The following is an 8,322-nucleotide window of genomic DNA, read 5'->3' on the forward strand; positions in this document are numbered from 1 at the left end:
GCAGTGGGCTCTGGGTACCCGTGTGCCCTGGGTCTGGGTGATGCCCCCTCAGCCCCTCCCTCCACTGTAACCTGCTGCCTCCTTTGTGTGCACTGCTTCCCTGGGTCACGGCGTCGCCCCCGCTCGCTCAGTGAACAGGGAAAAGTTATAAGACTTAAAACTCACTGTCCCCAAATACAGTTCTTCCCCTTGGGCAGCGGCAGGTTCCACGGGAATCTCAGCTTTTACATGTTAAGTGGAACTGCTCTGTCCTCCAGCTCTCAGCTAAGGATGAGATAAGAAGTTTTTGAAAGGGGATTAGAAAGAGACCTTAGACGCACTTGGTCTGGAAGCTACTCTTTTCTACCCAATATGATAGGGAGGGAATCTGTTCAAAGCACCAAACGATCACTCCTTCCTTTTTAGTCGGGGACGCTCGCCTCTAAGTCCATCCTTTGGTGACACGGCGAGGGCTGGTCAACCTTTCTGAATCCCACCTAGTCCCCAGTTAAACCCTTAACATCCACAAAAACCCCAAGCCCCCCATAACTCTCTTCTGATTATGTAGAAAATTTGAAAACACAGGAAAGCACAGATACCCATAATGCTACCAGCATGCAAATACCAGAGTTGACCCACTTTCGTGTGTACATTTTTACACAACTGTATTCATAATGTACATACTGTTCTCCAGTATCGTTTCAGTTAATGTGTCCCAAACGATTAAATACTTATCTACAGTGAGGGTTTTAGTAGCTGCAGAATATTTATCGTAACAGTTATCATAATCTGATGAGCCCAACACCTGCTGGACATCTCCACAACTACAAAACATGCCTTAATAACAAAAATGAACATAATTCTGGTTACATATCTAGAATTTTTTTGGGATAAATTCCTAACAATATAATTGCTCATCCAAATTATGACCATTCTAAGGGTCTTGATATATTAGCAAATTTTTCCCCCAGAAAGTTGATCTAGTTTATACACCATTCAGTGGTGCTCCTGATTCCATACATCCTTGACAAAATGGAACATTCCATGCATTTTAATTAAAAAAAAATTTTTTTTAAAGATTTTTTTTTTGATGTGGACCATTTTAAAAGTCTTTATTGAATTTGGTACAATATTGTTTCTGTTTTATGTTTTGGTTTTTTGGCCCCGAGGCATGTGGGATCTTAGCTCCCCGACCAGGGATCGAACCCACACCCCCTGCATTGGAAGGCGAAGTCTTAAACCACTGGACCGCCAGGGAGGTCTCCACGCATTTTACAAATACTTTGTAATTAGATAAAATGGTGTTCTATTATTCTTTTAATTTGGCATTGTCTAAATTTCCTGTTTAAGGAATTGTTTGGTGTTAAACTTTTCCAATTTTTATATTAAAAAATTCTCTATCTGGGTTTTCTCTCCTGACTTTGGGAGATTTTCCTCTGCTTTTAGCTCTTAAAATATCTCTCTCAGAAGACCTTTGCCCAGTTCCTCTTTTCTCTTAAAAACAATCCTCATTTAGGCATTTAGAATTGTATGTCTACACAACAGATCACTTTTAATGACAAATCCTTCCATCATCATATTTTTTTAAATGCATGGTGTTACATTTATATTTTAACCCTAACCTATCTATTTGTCTCCTATTTCCACTGCTATTTAGAACAAGGATTTCAGGGTTGGAAGGCTCCATGAAGGCACCCTAGTTGAATTACCAGAACTGGAAATTGTCCATGTATTCAGTAGCTATCTACCGAGGAACCAGTAGGTTCCAGACACGGCGCTGGACCACAGGGAGACAGTGACACCCAAGGTGCACGCACACACGCACACACACACACCTGATTGCTAGTGTGGTTTAGCAGCTTTACCTAGCTTTAAGGCCGTAGGTATTTTTTTCCTGTAAATTTCTTATTCATGGCCTGTGCCTTTTTCCCATAGGGTCTCATGAGGCACACAGAGCACCTATGTTCTAGTCCTTCTGTCCTAGGAAGAGCTTTTGCACACATTTTCTAGACTTTAGTTTCTCTCTAGATATATGGATTTACCCTGCCAGCTCCCATGCATTTTGTCTCTTTCATTCTACTATTTCATCGTCATGTCTATCTATGGATCTATGTGGGAGGGGAAGCTACAGCTTAAGCTGGGTTTGCCATTTTGAAGATACTGGCTTTCTAAGTACTGTCATCGTTGGGGGCGAGGAGATTGACCTATGGGCTGTGGACAGCCCCAGATCATGAAGTTCAAACTCAGTGATGAAGAGACTTAGGGACAAACACTTTTTCTCATGAGTGTGTAAACAGTGAATGGCCCGCAGAAGACTGAGTCTATCACTTTACACCAGGGCCTTTGGTCACCTTGGGAACTCACTCACATGCTCTCTGAACATCCAGTGCAGCCACCCATCTAGGCACAAACCTCCCCTTGCTCTAAATGCTGGGTCTCCTCTTCCTCCTCTCACTCGGGTTCCTTTTGGACACGACATCTCAGCGAAGACCTGCCCTTCCTCATTGCCTCAACACTGGAAACCGGAGAGTAGAAACGGGCTCAGCCTACAGACACTCGGCCCGCGGCCTACTTCACCTTGGGCTCCCTGCACTGTGACTGTGTACTGCAAAAAGCGTGGGAAGGCAGATTTTACAGCAACGTCTCTCTCTTTAGTGACGCTGGCAGAAGTGAAACTGTTTTCCTAGTGAGGCCGTAAGTCTAGCTTCACGGGTGCCCATTTACTGCCCGTAAGAAGGACGGGCTCAGGGGATAGCTCCCCATCTGCCAGGTCCTACCAATGCAACCACAGAGGGGAAGAGCCCTTTCATGTGAAAGCAAAAGCAATATAGGACGTTACCTTTGGATTCAAGCACACAGGAACTCTCTAAATTGACAAGCATACATATGCACAGATACAAAAAGACATACGTATGGACACACCACAAGCAATAGACATATACCTATATTTGTAGAAGGTCCTACTTGAGAATTTTTATAAGGATTCACACGTTCAGGAACTACCTATGTTCCAGGGGTGGTGCTTCTGATGATAAAGCTATAGGCCTGAAAAATTATACTGAGTGTCTTGGTTACATTTCCAATTTCTATTCAAAGTTTTACTTTCCCAAAGCCTGACTTACTTTACCTACTCATTTGTTTTCTGGATTCTAGACCTATAATAATTTTCACGGTGCCTGAACTAAAATGCTAGATTTTGTTTTTCCTCCATGTTTATCACACTGGCTGCAGAAATATGAGTTCTCCTCTATAATTCTGGGACCAGTTAAGTAGGTAGAAGTCTAGAGGTTACTAGAATTCACCACCCATTATCTGAATAATAATATTAATAACCGAAGTTTAATTGTGAAGAAATGTCCAGAGGATTAAAAATTTTATCTATAGACATTTCAACAATCCAACAACCCAAGTCTCTGAAAATAAAGACGGTGGATATCGTAACCTCAGACTAGTTCACCAGATCCCAGATTGATTGAGGGAAGCAGGCTTAGAACAAATAAAGGTAAGAACTGCATTATTTGGTGCCTGATAAAGTAAGGAATCGATTACCTTCAAAGATAATATCAGCTAAATATTTAATGGGTTCACAGATGACAGACGCAAAACGGTTTGCTAAGGGGCAGGCAGGACAGAGCCTTAATCTGTCCAGGTACAATCAACAAAGACAACACCAGTGTTCACAGAACGTCCCTTGTAGCTCCCTATGGCCCACCGCACATCCACACTGCCTGCTTCACAGGCAACTGTGTCATTATGCAACCAGTGCAGTGAGCCTATGGGGCTCCAGCAGGGAGGCTGGAGCCCAGCCCAGTGCTAGGACTTCTGAGCCCAAGGTCTTAGGAAGATCAGTTATCTTTAAGTCTTAGTTTCCTCACCCACGACATAAGGCAAATTCTTCTGTTTCAGGGTTGAAGTGAGCGGTGAATGAGATAATTTTGGCAAAGATCTCAGCACCATGCCTGGCACCTACTGTGACCTGCAGTGACAAGTCCCTCAGCTCCAATCCTCCGCTATTGCTCTTTATGTTCTGATCTACTATATCCCGTGAGAACAGAAGGGTAACCACAGCGGCCCTGAGTTCTCTCCTTTCAAATGAAATGTGAGCCAGGTTTATTTCAGCACATTCGACGACCATTATGCTAGAAGAAGGCAGTGTAGAATGCAGCTGGGATGAGGGCATTACTTCACAAATCAGAGGGTGTGAAGTCAGGCTGAGGCTTCCGTCAGTCTCCACCTTGTAAATCTAGGTCCCTGCTACGAGACATTCATTCCCGAGGAGAAGGACTGAAATAAAATTTAGTTCACTTCACGTAATAGAAATGACATTTATTCTATGTAAAAATAGCACTCAGGTGGATTCAAAGATGTGTCTGGCATTCAGTGCATCTCTGGAAACTGTGCTGTTAGGAATTCTCAGGACCAAAGGAAGGCATGGATAAATAAACTGAACAAATGTGTAGGATAACGAAGATCGTTCATTCACTGCATATGAAGAAAACTCTGGTGCCCAAGTAACTCGTGTGAAAGCACCTGGCTTGTTACCTAGCACACAGCAGGTGCTTAGTAAACGTAAGCGTCCCTTGTTGTTCCTTTTCCTAATGAAGGACTGATCCACATGGCCATCTTGACCTTGAATACAAGAATGTCCCTCTGAGAGCATCATTCGAATACAGGTTTTAAGACAGATACTAAAATCGCCGTTCACAAGAAATCAGCTTCTAGCCAAATGACCCTCTTTTTTTAACAGCCCTACAGCAGTCACATTTCAAAGTGATAATACTGCCTCAGATTTGATTTAAGACGTAAACGTAAAGAAGATAGTAGTAAAACAGAAACACAGGAGGGAAAAGAGGTAGATAGATGCCTGATATTTCACATAGCTCTCCCCATCAGGAATCACAGCTCATGTTTCTGAAACTATGAAAAGGAAATCTAGGCTTATATTCTTTTCAGTTGAGTGAAGCTCTTTCAGTTCTAGATCTTTTGTTTGGCTCCTGCAAACCAGTGAGAACAGGAAACCATGTCTGAAAAGCTGGCTTCTTTTGTCCTGGGTATATTTTGCTGCTGTAGGTCGGGGAGAGCGAACAGTCCTGCCTTCCTGATTCTCTTCCTCACCTGTCAGTCCCTTGACTGAGTCTGATTTTGAGCGATGCTCAATAATCTTTTCATGGACCCAAGGAGAGAGGGAGAGGGATGCAGGGAGGAGACCGCAGACGGACATCAGGGCCACAAAGCCCACACGACTGCCAGCTAGTTACAATCTCCTCACAGTGGAAGCCCTGTTTTCTCATCCTGAAGAAAGGCAGGTCCAAGGGACAATCTCCCACCTCAGTGGATCACCTCCTGGTGCACGGATGCTTTAGTTTCCTGCTGTTGCCCTGAGGATTGCCTTCTCCACAGAGGGAAGAGGTCGAGGGGGGGTGCGCTCAGTCTGCACAGCAGCTGAAGCCCTTGGCCCCTGTCCCCTTGAGCAACCACAAGTAACTGAAAGATCCCTGCCATAAATAACAGGGCCTGAGTTGCCCATGAGAGAGGAGACTGCTTTTAGATAACAAGGATAATCTGGAAGCAGCCCAAATGAAGAAATATGCAAACATTTATTACTGATCAATAAACACAATCCAACTGATTGTACAGAAAGTCTTAGCCTTGCTTACTTGGGTCCCTCATTTTATGGTCGTTTTAAGATGCTCACAGGGAATGTGCTGTGTGGCTGGTTCTCCTTCAAAGGGAAGGAGAGGTTGAAGGCCCTTTGGGACCTTCGCTGTCTTTCACACTCTGACACACAGACGTCGGAACACGGGTCACTGTACTGGCTTTCCCTCCTAACAGACTTTGTGACATTGATAAAGGACACCAGTGGGAGCTTCCCTGGTGCGCAGTGGTTGAGAGTCCGCCTACCGATGCAGGGGACACGGGTTCGTGCCCCGGTCCGGAAAGATCCCACATGCCGCAGAGCGGCTGGGTCCATGCGCCATGGCCGCTGAGCCTGCGCGTCCGGAGCCTGTGCTCCGCAGCGGGAGAGGCCACGGCAGTGAGAGGCCCGTGTACCGCAAAAAAAAAAAAAAAAGGACACCAGTGGTTTCCCATAAGATTGGCTTACACTGTAACTTACAAAGACCCAGAATGCTTTGCTTTTCTTTGTTTCTGTTAGATTTGGTTTATTGACTGTTATGTTTTACTAAGTACTCTTCTCTGCATAGCAAGAATTTTTAATAAGGGAAAAAAATACTTCTGCACCTCCCAAAATGACCCTAAACATATTATTTTGTTAAATGCAGATTTTAAATACATCGTTAAATACATCGAGAACTGGGGACTCAGGTATTCCATAGGAAGATGCCTGTCACCACCCCTTTTTGCTGCACTGGTGGGAACGTCAAGAGCAAAGGCCTTTGTCTCATCGTTGAAACTGGAGGCTGCATGTTCTTGTTCAGTCACTTTGTGCATGCTAAGAGATGCTGGGAGAGCTTTTGGCAATTTGGAAAATGTACATCTGTTTAAAGTTGTCTTAGGTTTCAGCAGGTGGAGCTAAGAGAATGATTTTTTTTCCCCCTATCAAAACGTAAGAAAAATATAGAGGAATTTTAATCACAGAAAATTCGTGATTCCCAATTTGGGACAAATGATAGCAGCTCTTTCTTTAGCTGACCTTGCATCTGCATTTACCTCCTTTTTTCCTTCAAGGAGGTCCATCCACGTTGGCCTAACTGTCCTCTCTAAGCCCTGTCTTAGGGGTTCTAGCCACACCAGGGCTCTACCTGTCAAGGTTGAGGGGAAGGTAAGCTTTCTCATCTCTGCCCACCTGAATGAAAACAGAGCATATGTCAGGACAACCAGAATGCACATCTGCTGTACAAATTTCTGAGAAAAATATTCTAAATATTGCTTAAACTATCAACAAAGTAATCGATGCTCATGGCTAAAAACAGACAAAGATACGGAACAAAAGAGAGTCTTTCTTCAAGTGTGCATTTGTTTATCTACTGGTGGAACATTCCTTTGAGGCGAGGCTTTGGAACCAGCAATGCCCTCATGGGGGAGGGGAGAGGGACAGTGTTGCCTCACCCAGTGATGATACCCAGGTTCCTGAAGAAGGAGGTAAAACAACCTTAGGAGATCCCAGCGACACTACTCTTCACGAAATAACAGGCCAAGCCGGGCAGAAACCTAGTAACAGGAAAGCATTCTGTACAATAGAAGATGTGACTTGGTGCCCACTTCACACACCTCCTTGCTCCACTGTCCCCTGTCCTGCAGGAAAAATGACCATGGAAATCTAGAGTCTGTCTGCATGAAGCCAGTAAGAAGTCAAACTCAGACATATAGCTGTTTACCTGGAAGTATATCTAAAGCCTCTGAAATAATTCTAATACTCAAAAATTGTGATGATGAAAGAGACAAACAGAAGCAGTTAATTAACACGGACGATTACTCTTCCTTTGTCCAACTCTTCCCATGAAATATAAATTTACTTTGCTAGTGTAATTCTCAAATTCAACTCCATCAATCAAGCATCTGAGAAACTGTATCACTGATCTTTATATAATATAAATTTTATTTATTTAATATTTGGCCACATTCGGTTTTCGTTGCTGCGTGCGGGCTTTCTCTAGTTGCGGCGAGCAGGGGCTACTCTTTGTTGCGGTGCGTGGGCTTCTCATTGCAGTGGCTTCTCTTGTTGAGGAGCACGCACTCTAGGTGCGCAGGCTTCAGTAGTTGTGGCGTGTGGGCTCAGTAGTTGTGGCTCGTGGGCTCTAGAGCGCAGGCTCAGTAGTTCTGGCGCAAGGGCCCAGCAGCTCCGTGGCATGTGGGATCTTCCCGGACCAGGGATTGAACCCGCGTCCCCTGCACTGGCAGGCGGATTCTTGACCACTGCACCACCAGGGAAGTCCCTGTATCACTGATCTTTAATTAAGAAGGCGTAATAATTATTCATGGTGACTTTTGTACTTTTCTTTATGCTTGGACTCAGCAACTCTGAGTACCCTACGAGGCAACACCAAACGGAGACCAAAGTTTTACATGAAACCTAAGGATTAAAATAATTAAAGGAAAATACCTACTTTTAAAGAAATTTTATGGATATAATTCTTCTCTCTTAATAATTAAAGAAGTGACAGATTTATTCTGTGCATTTGGGTAAAGTAATAGTTTAATCAATTGTATTTTTAAGCAAAACCATTATTACATTTGGTTATTACAGGTTGGATAAATGTCTCCAGGTAGAAAAATAACCAACTTAAAAACTGTCCTGAAATTTTATACCTGTAAGCGACTTTGCACCTTGAGACCATTTCTCATTCTTTTTTTTTTTTTTTTTTTTCGGTACTTGGGCCTCTC

At 43.7% G+C, this 8,322-nt stretch overlaps 1 protein-coding gene across 1 annotated transcript in view; it reads right to left on the bottom strand.

Moving 5' to 3' along the window:
* The window catches only part of PRKN (parkin RBR E3 ubiquitin protein ligase), a 1,231,166-nt gene that overhangs the window by 328,216 nt on the left and 894,628 nt on the right, over nucleotides 1–8,322 (bottom strand). The window lies entirely within an intron of this gene.

Source organism: Neophocaena asiaeorientalis, unplaced genomic scaffold (assembly GCF_003031525.2).
Source record: "Neophocaena asiaeorientalis asiaeorientalis breed wild unplaced genomic scaffold, Neophocaena_asiaeorientalis_V1.1 scaffold123, whole genome shotgun sequence".
Classification (NCBI taxonomy): Eukaryota; Metazoa; Chordata; class Mammalia; order Artiodactyla; family Phocoenidae; genus Neophocaena; species Neophocaena asiaeorientalis.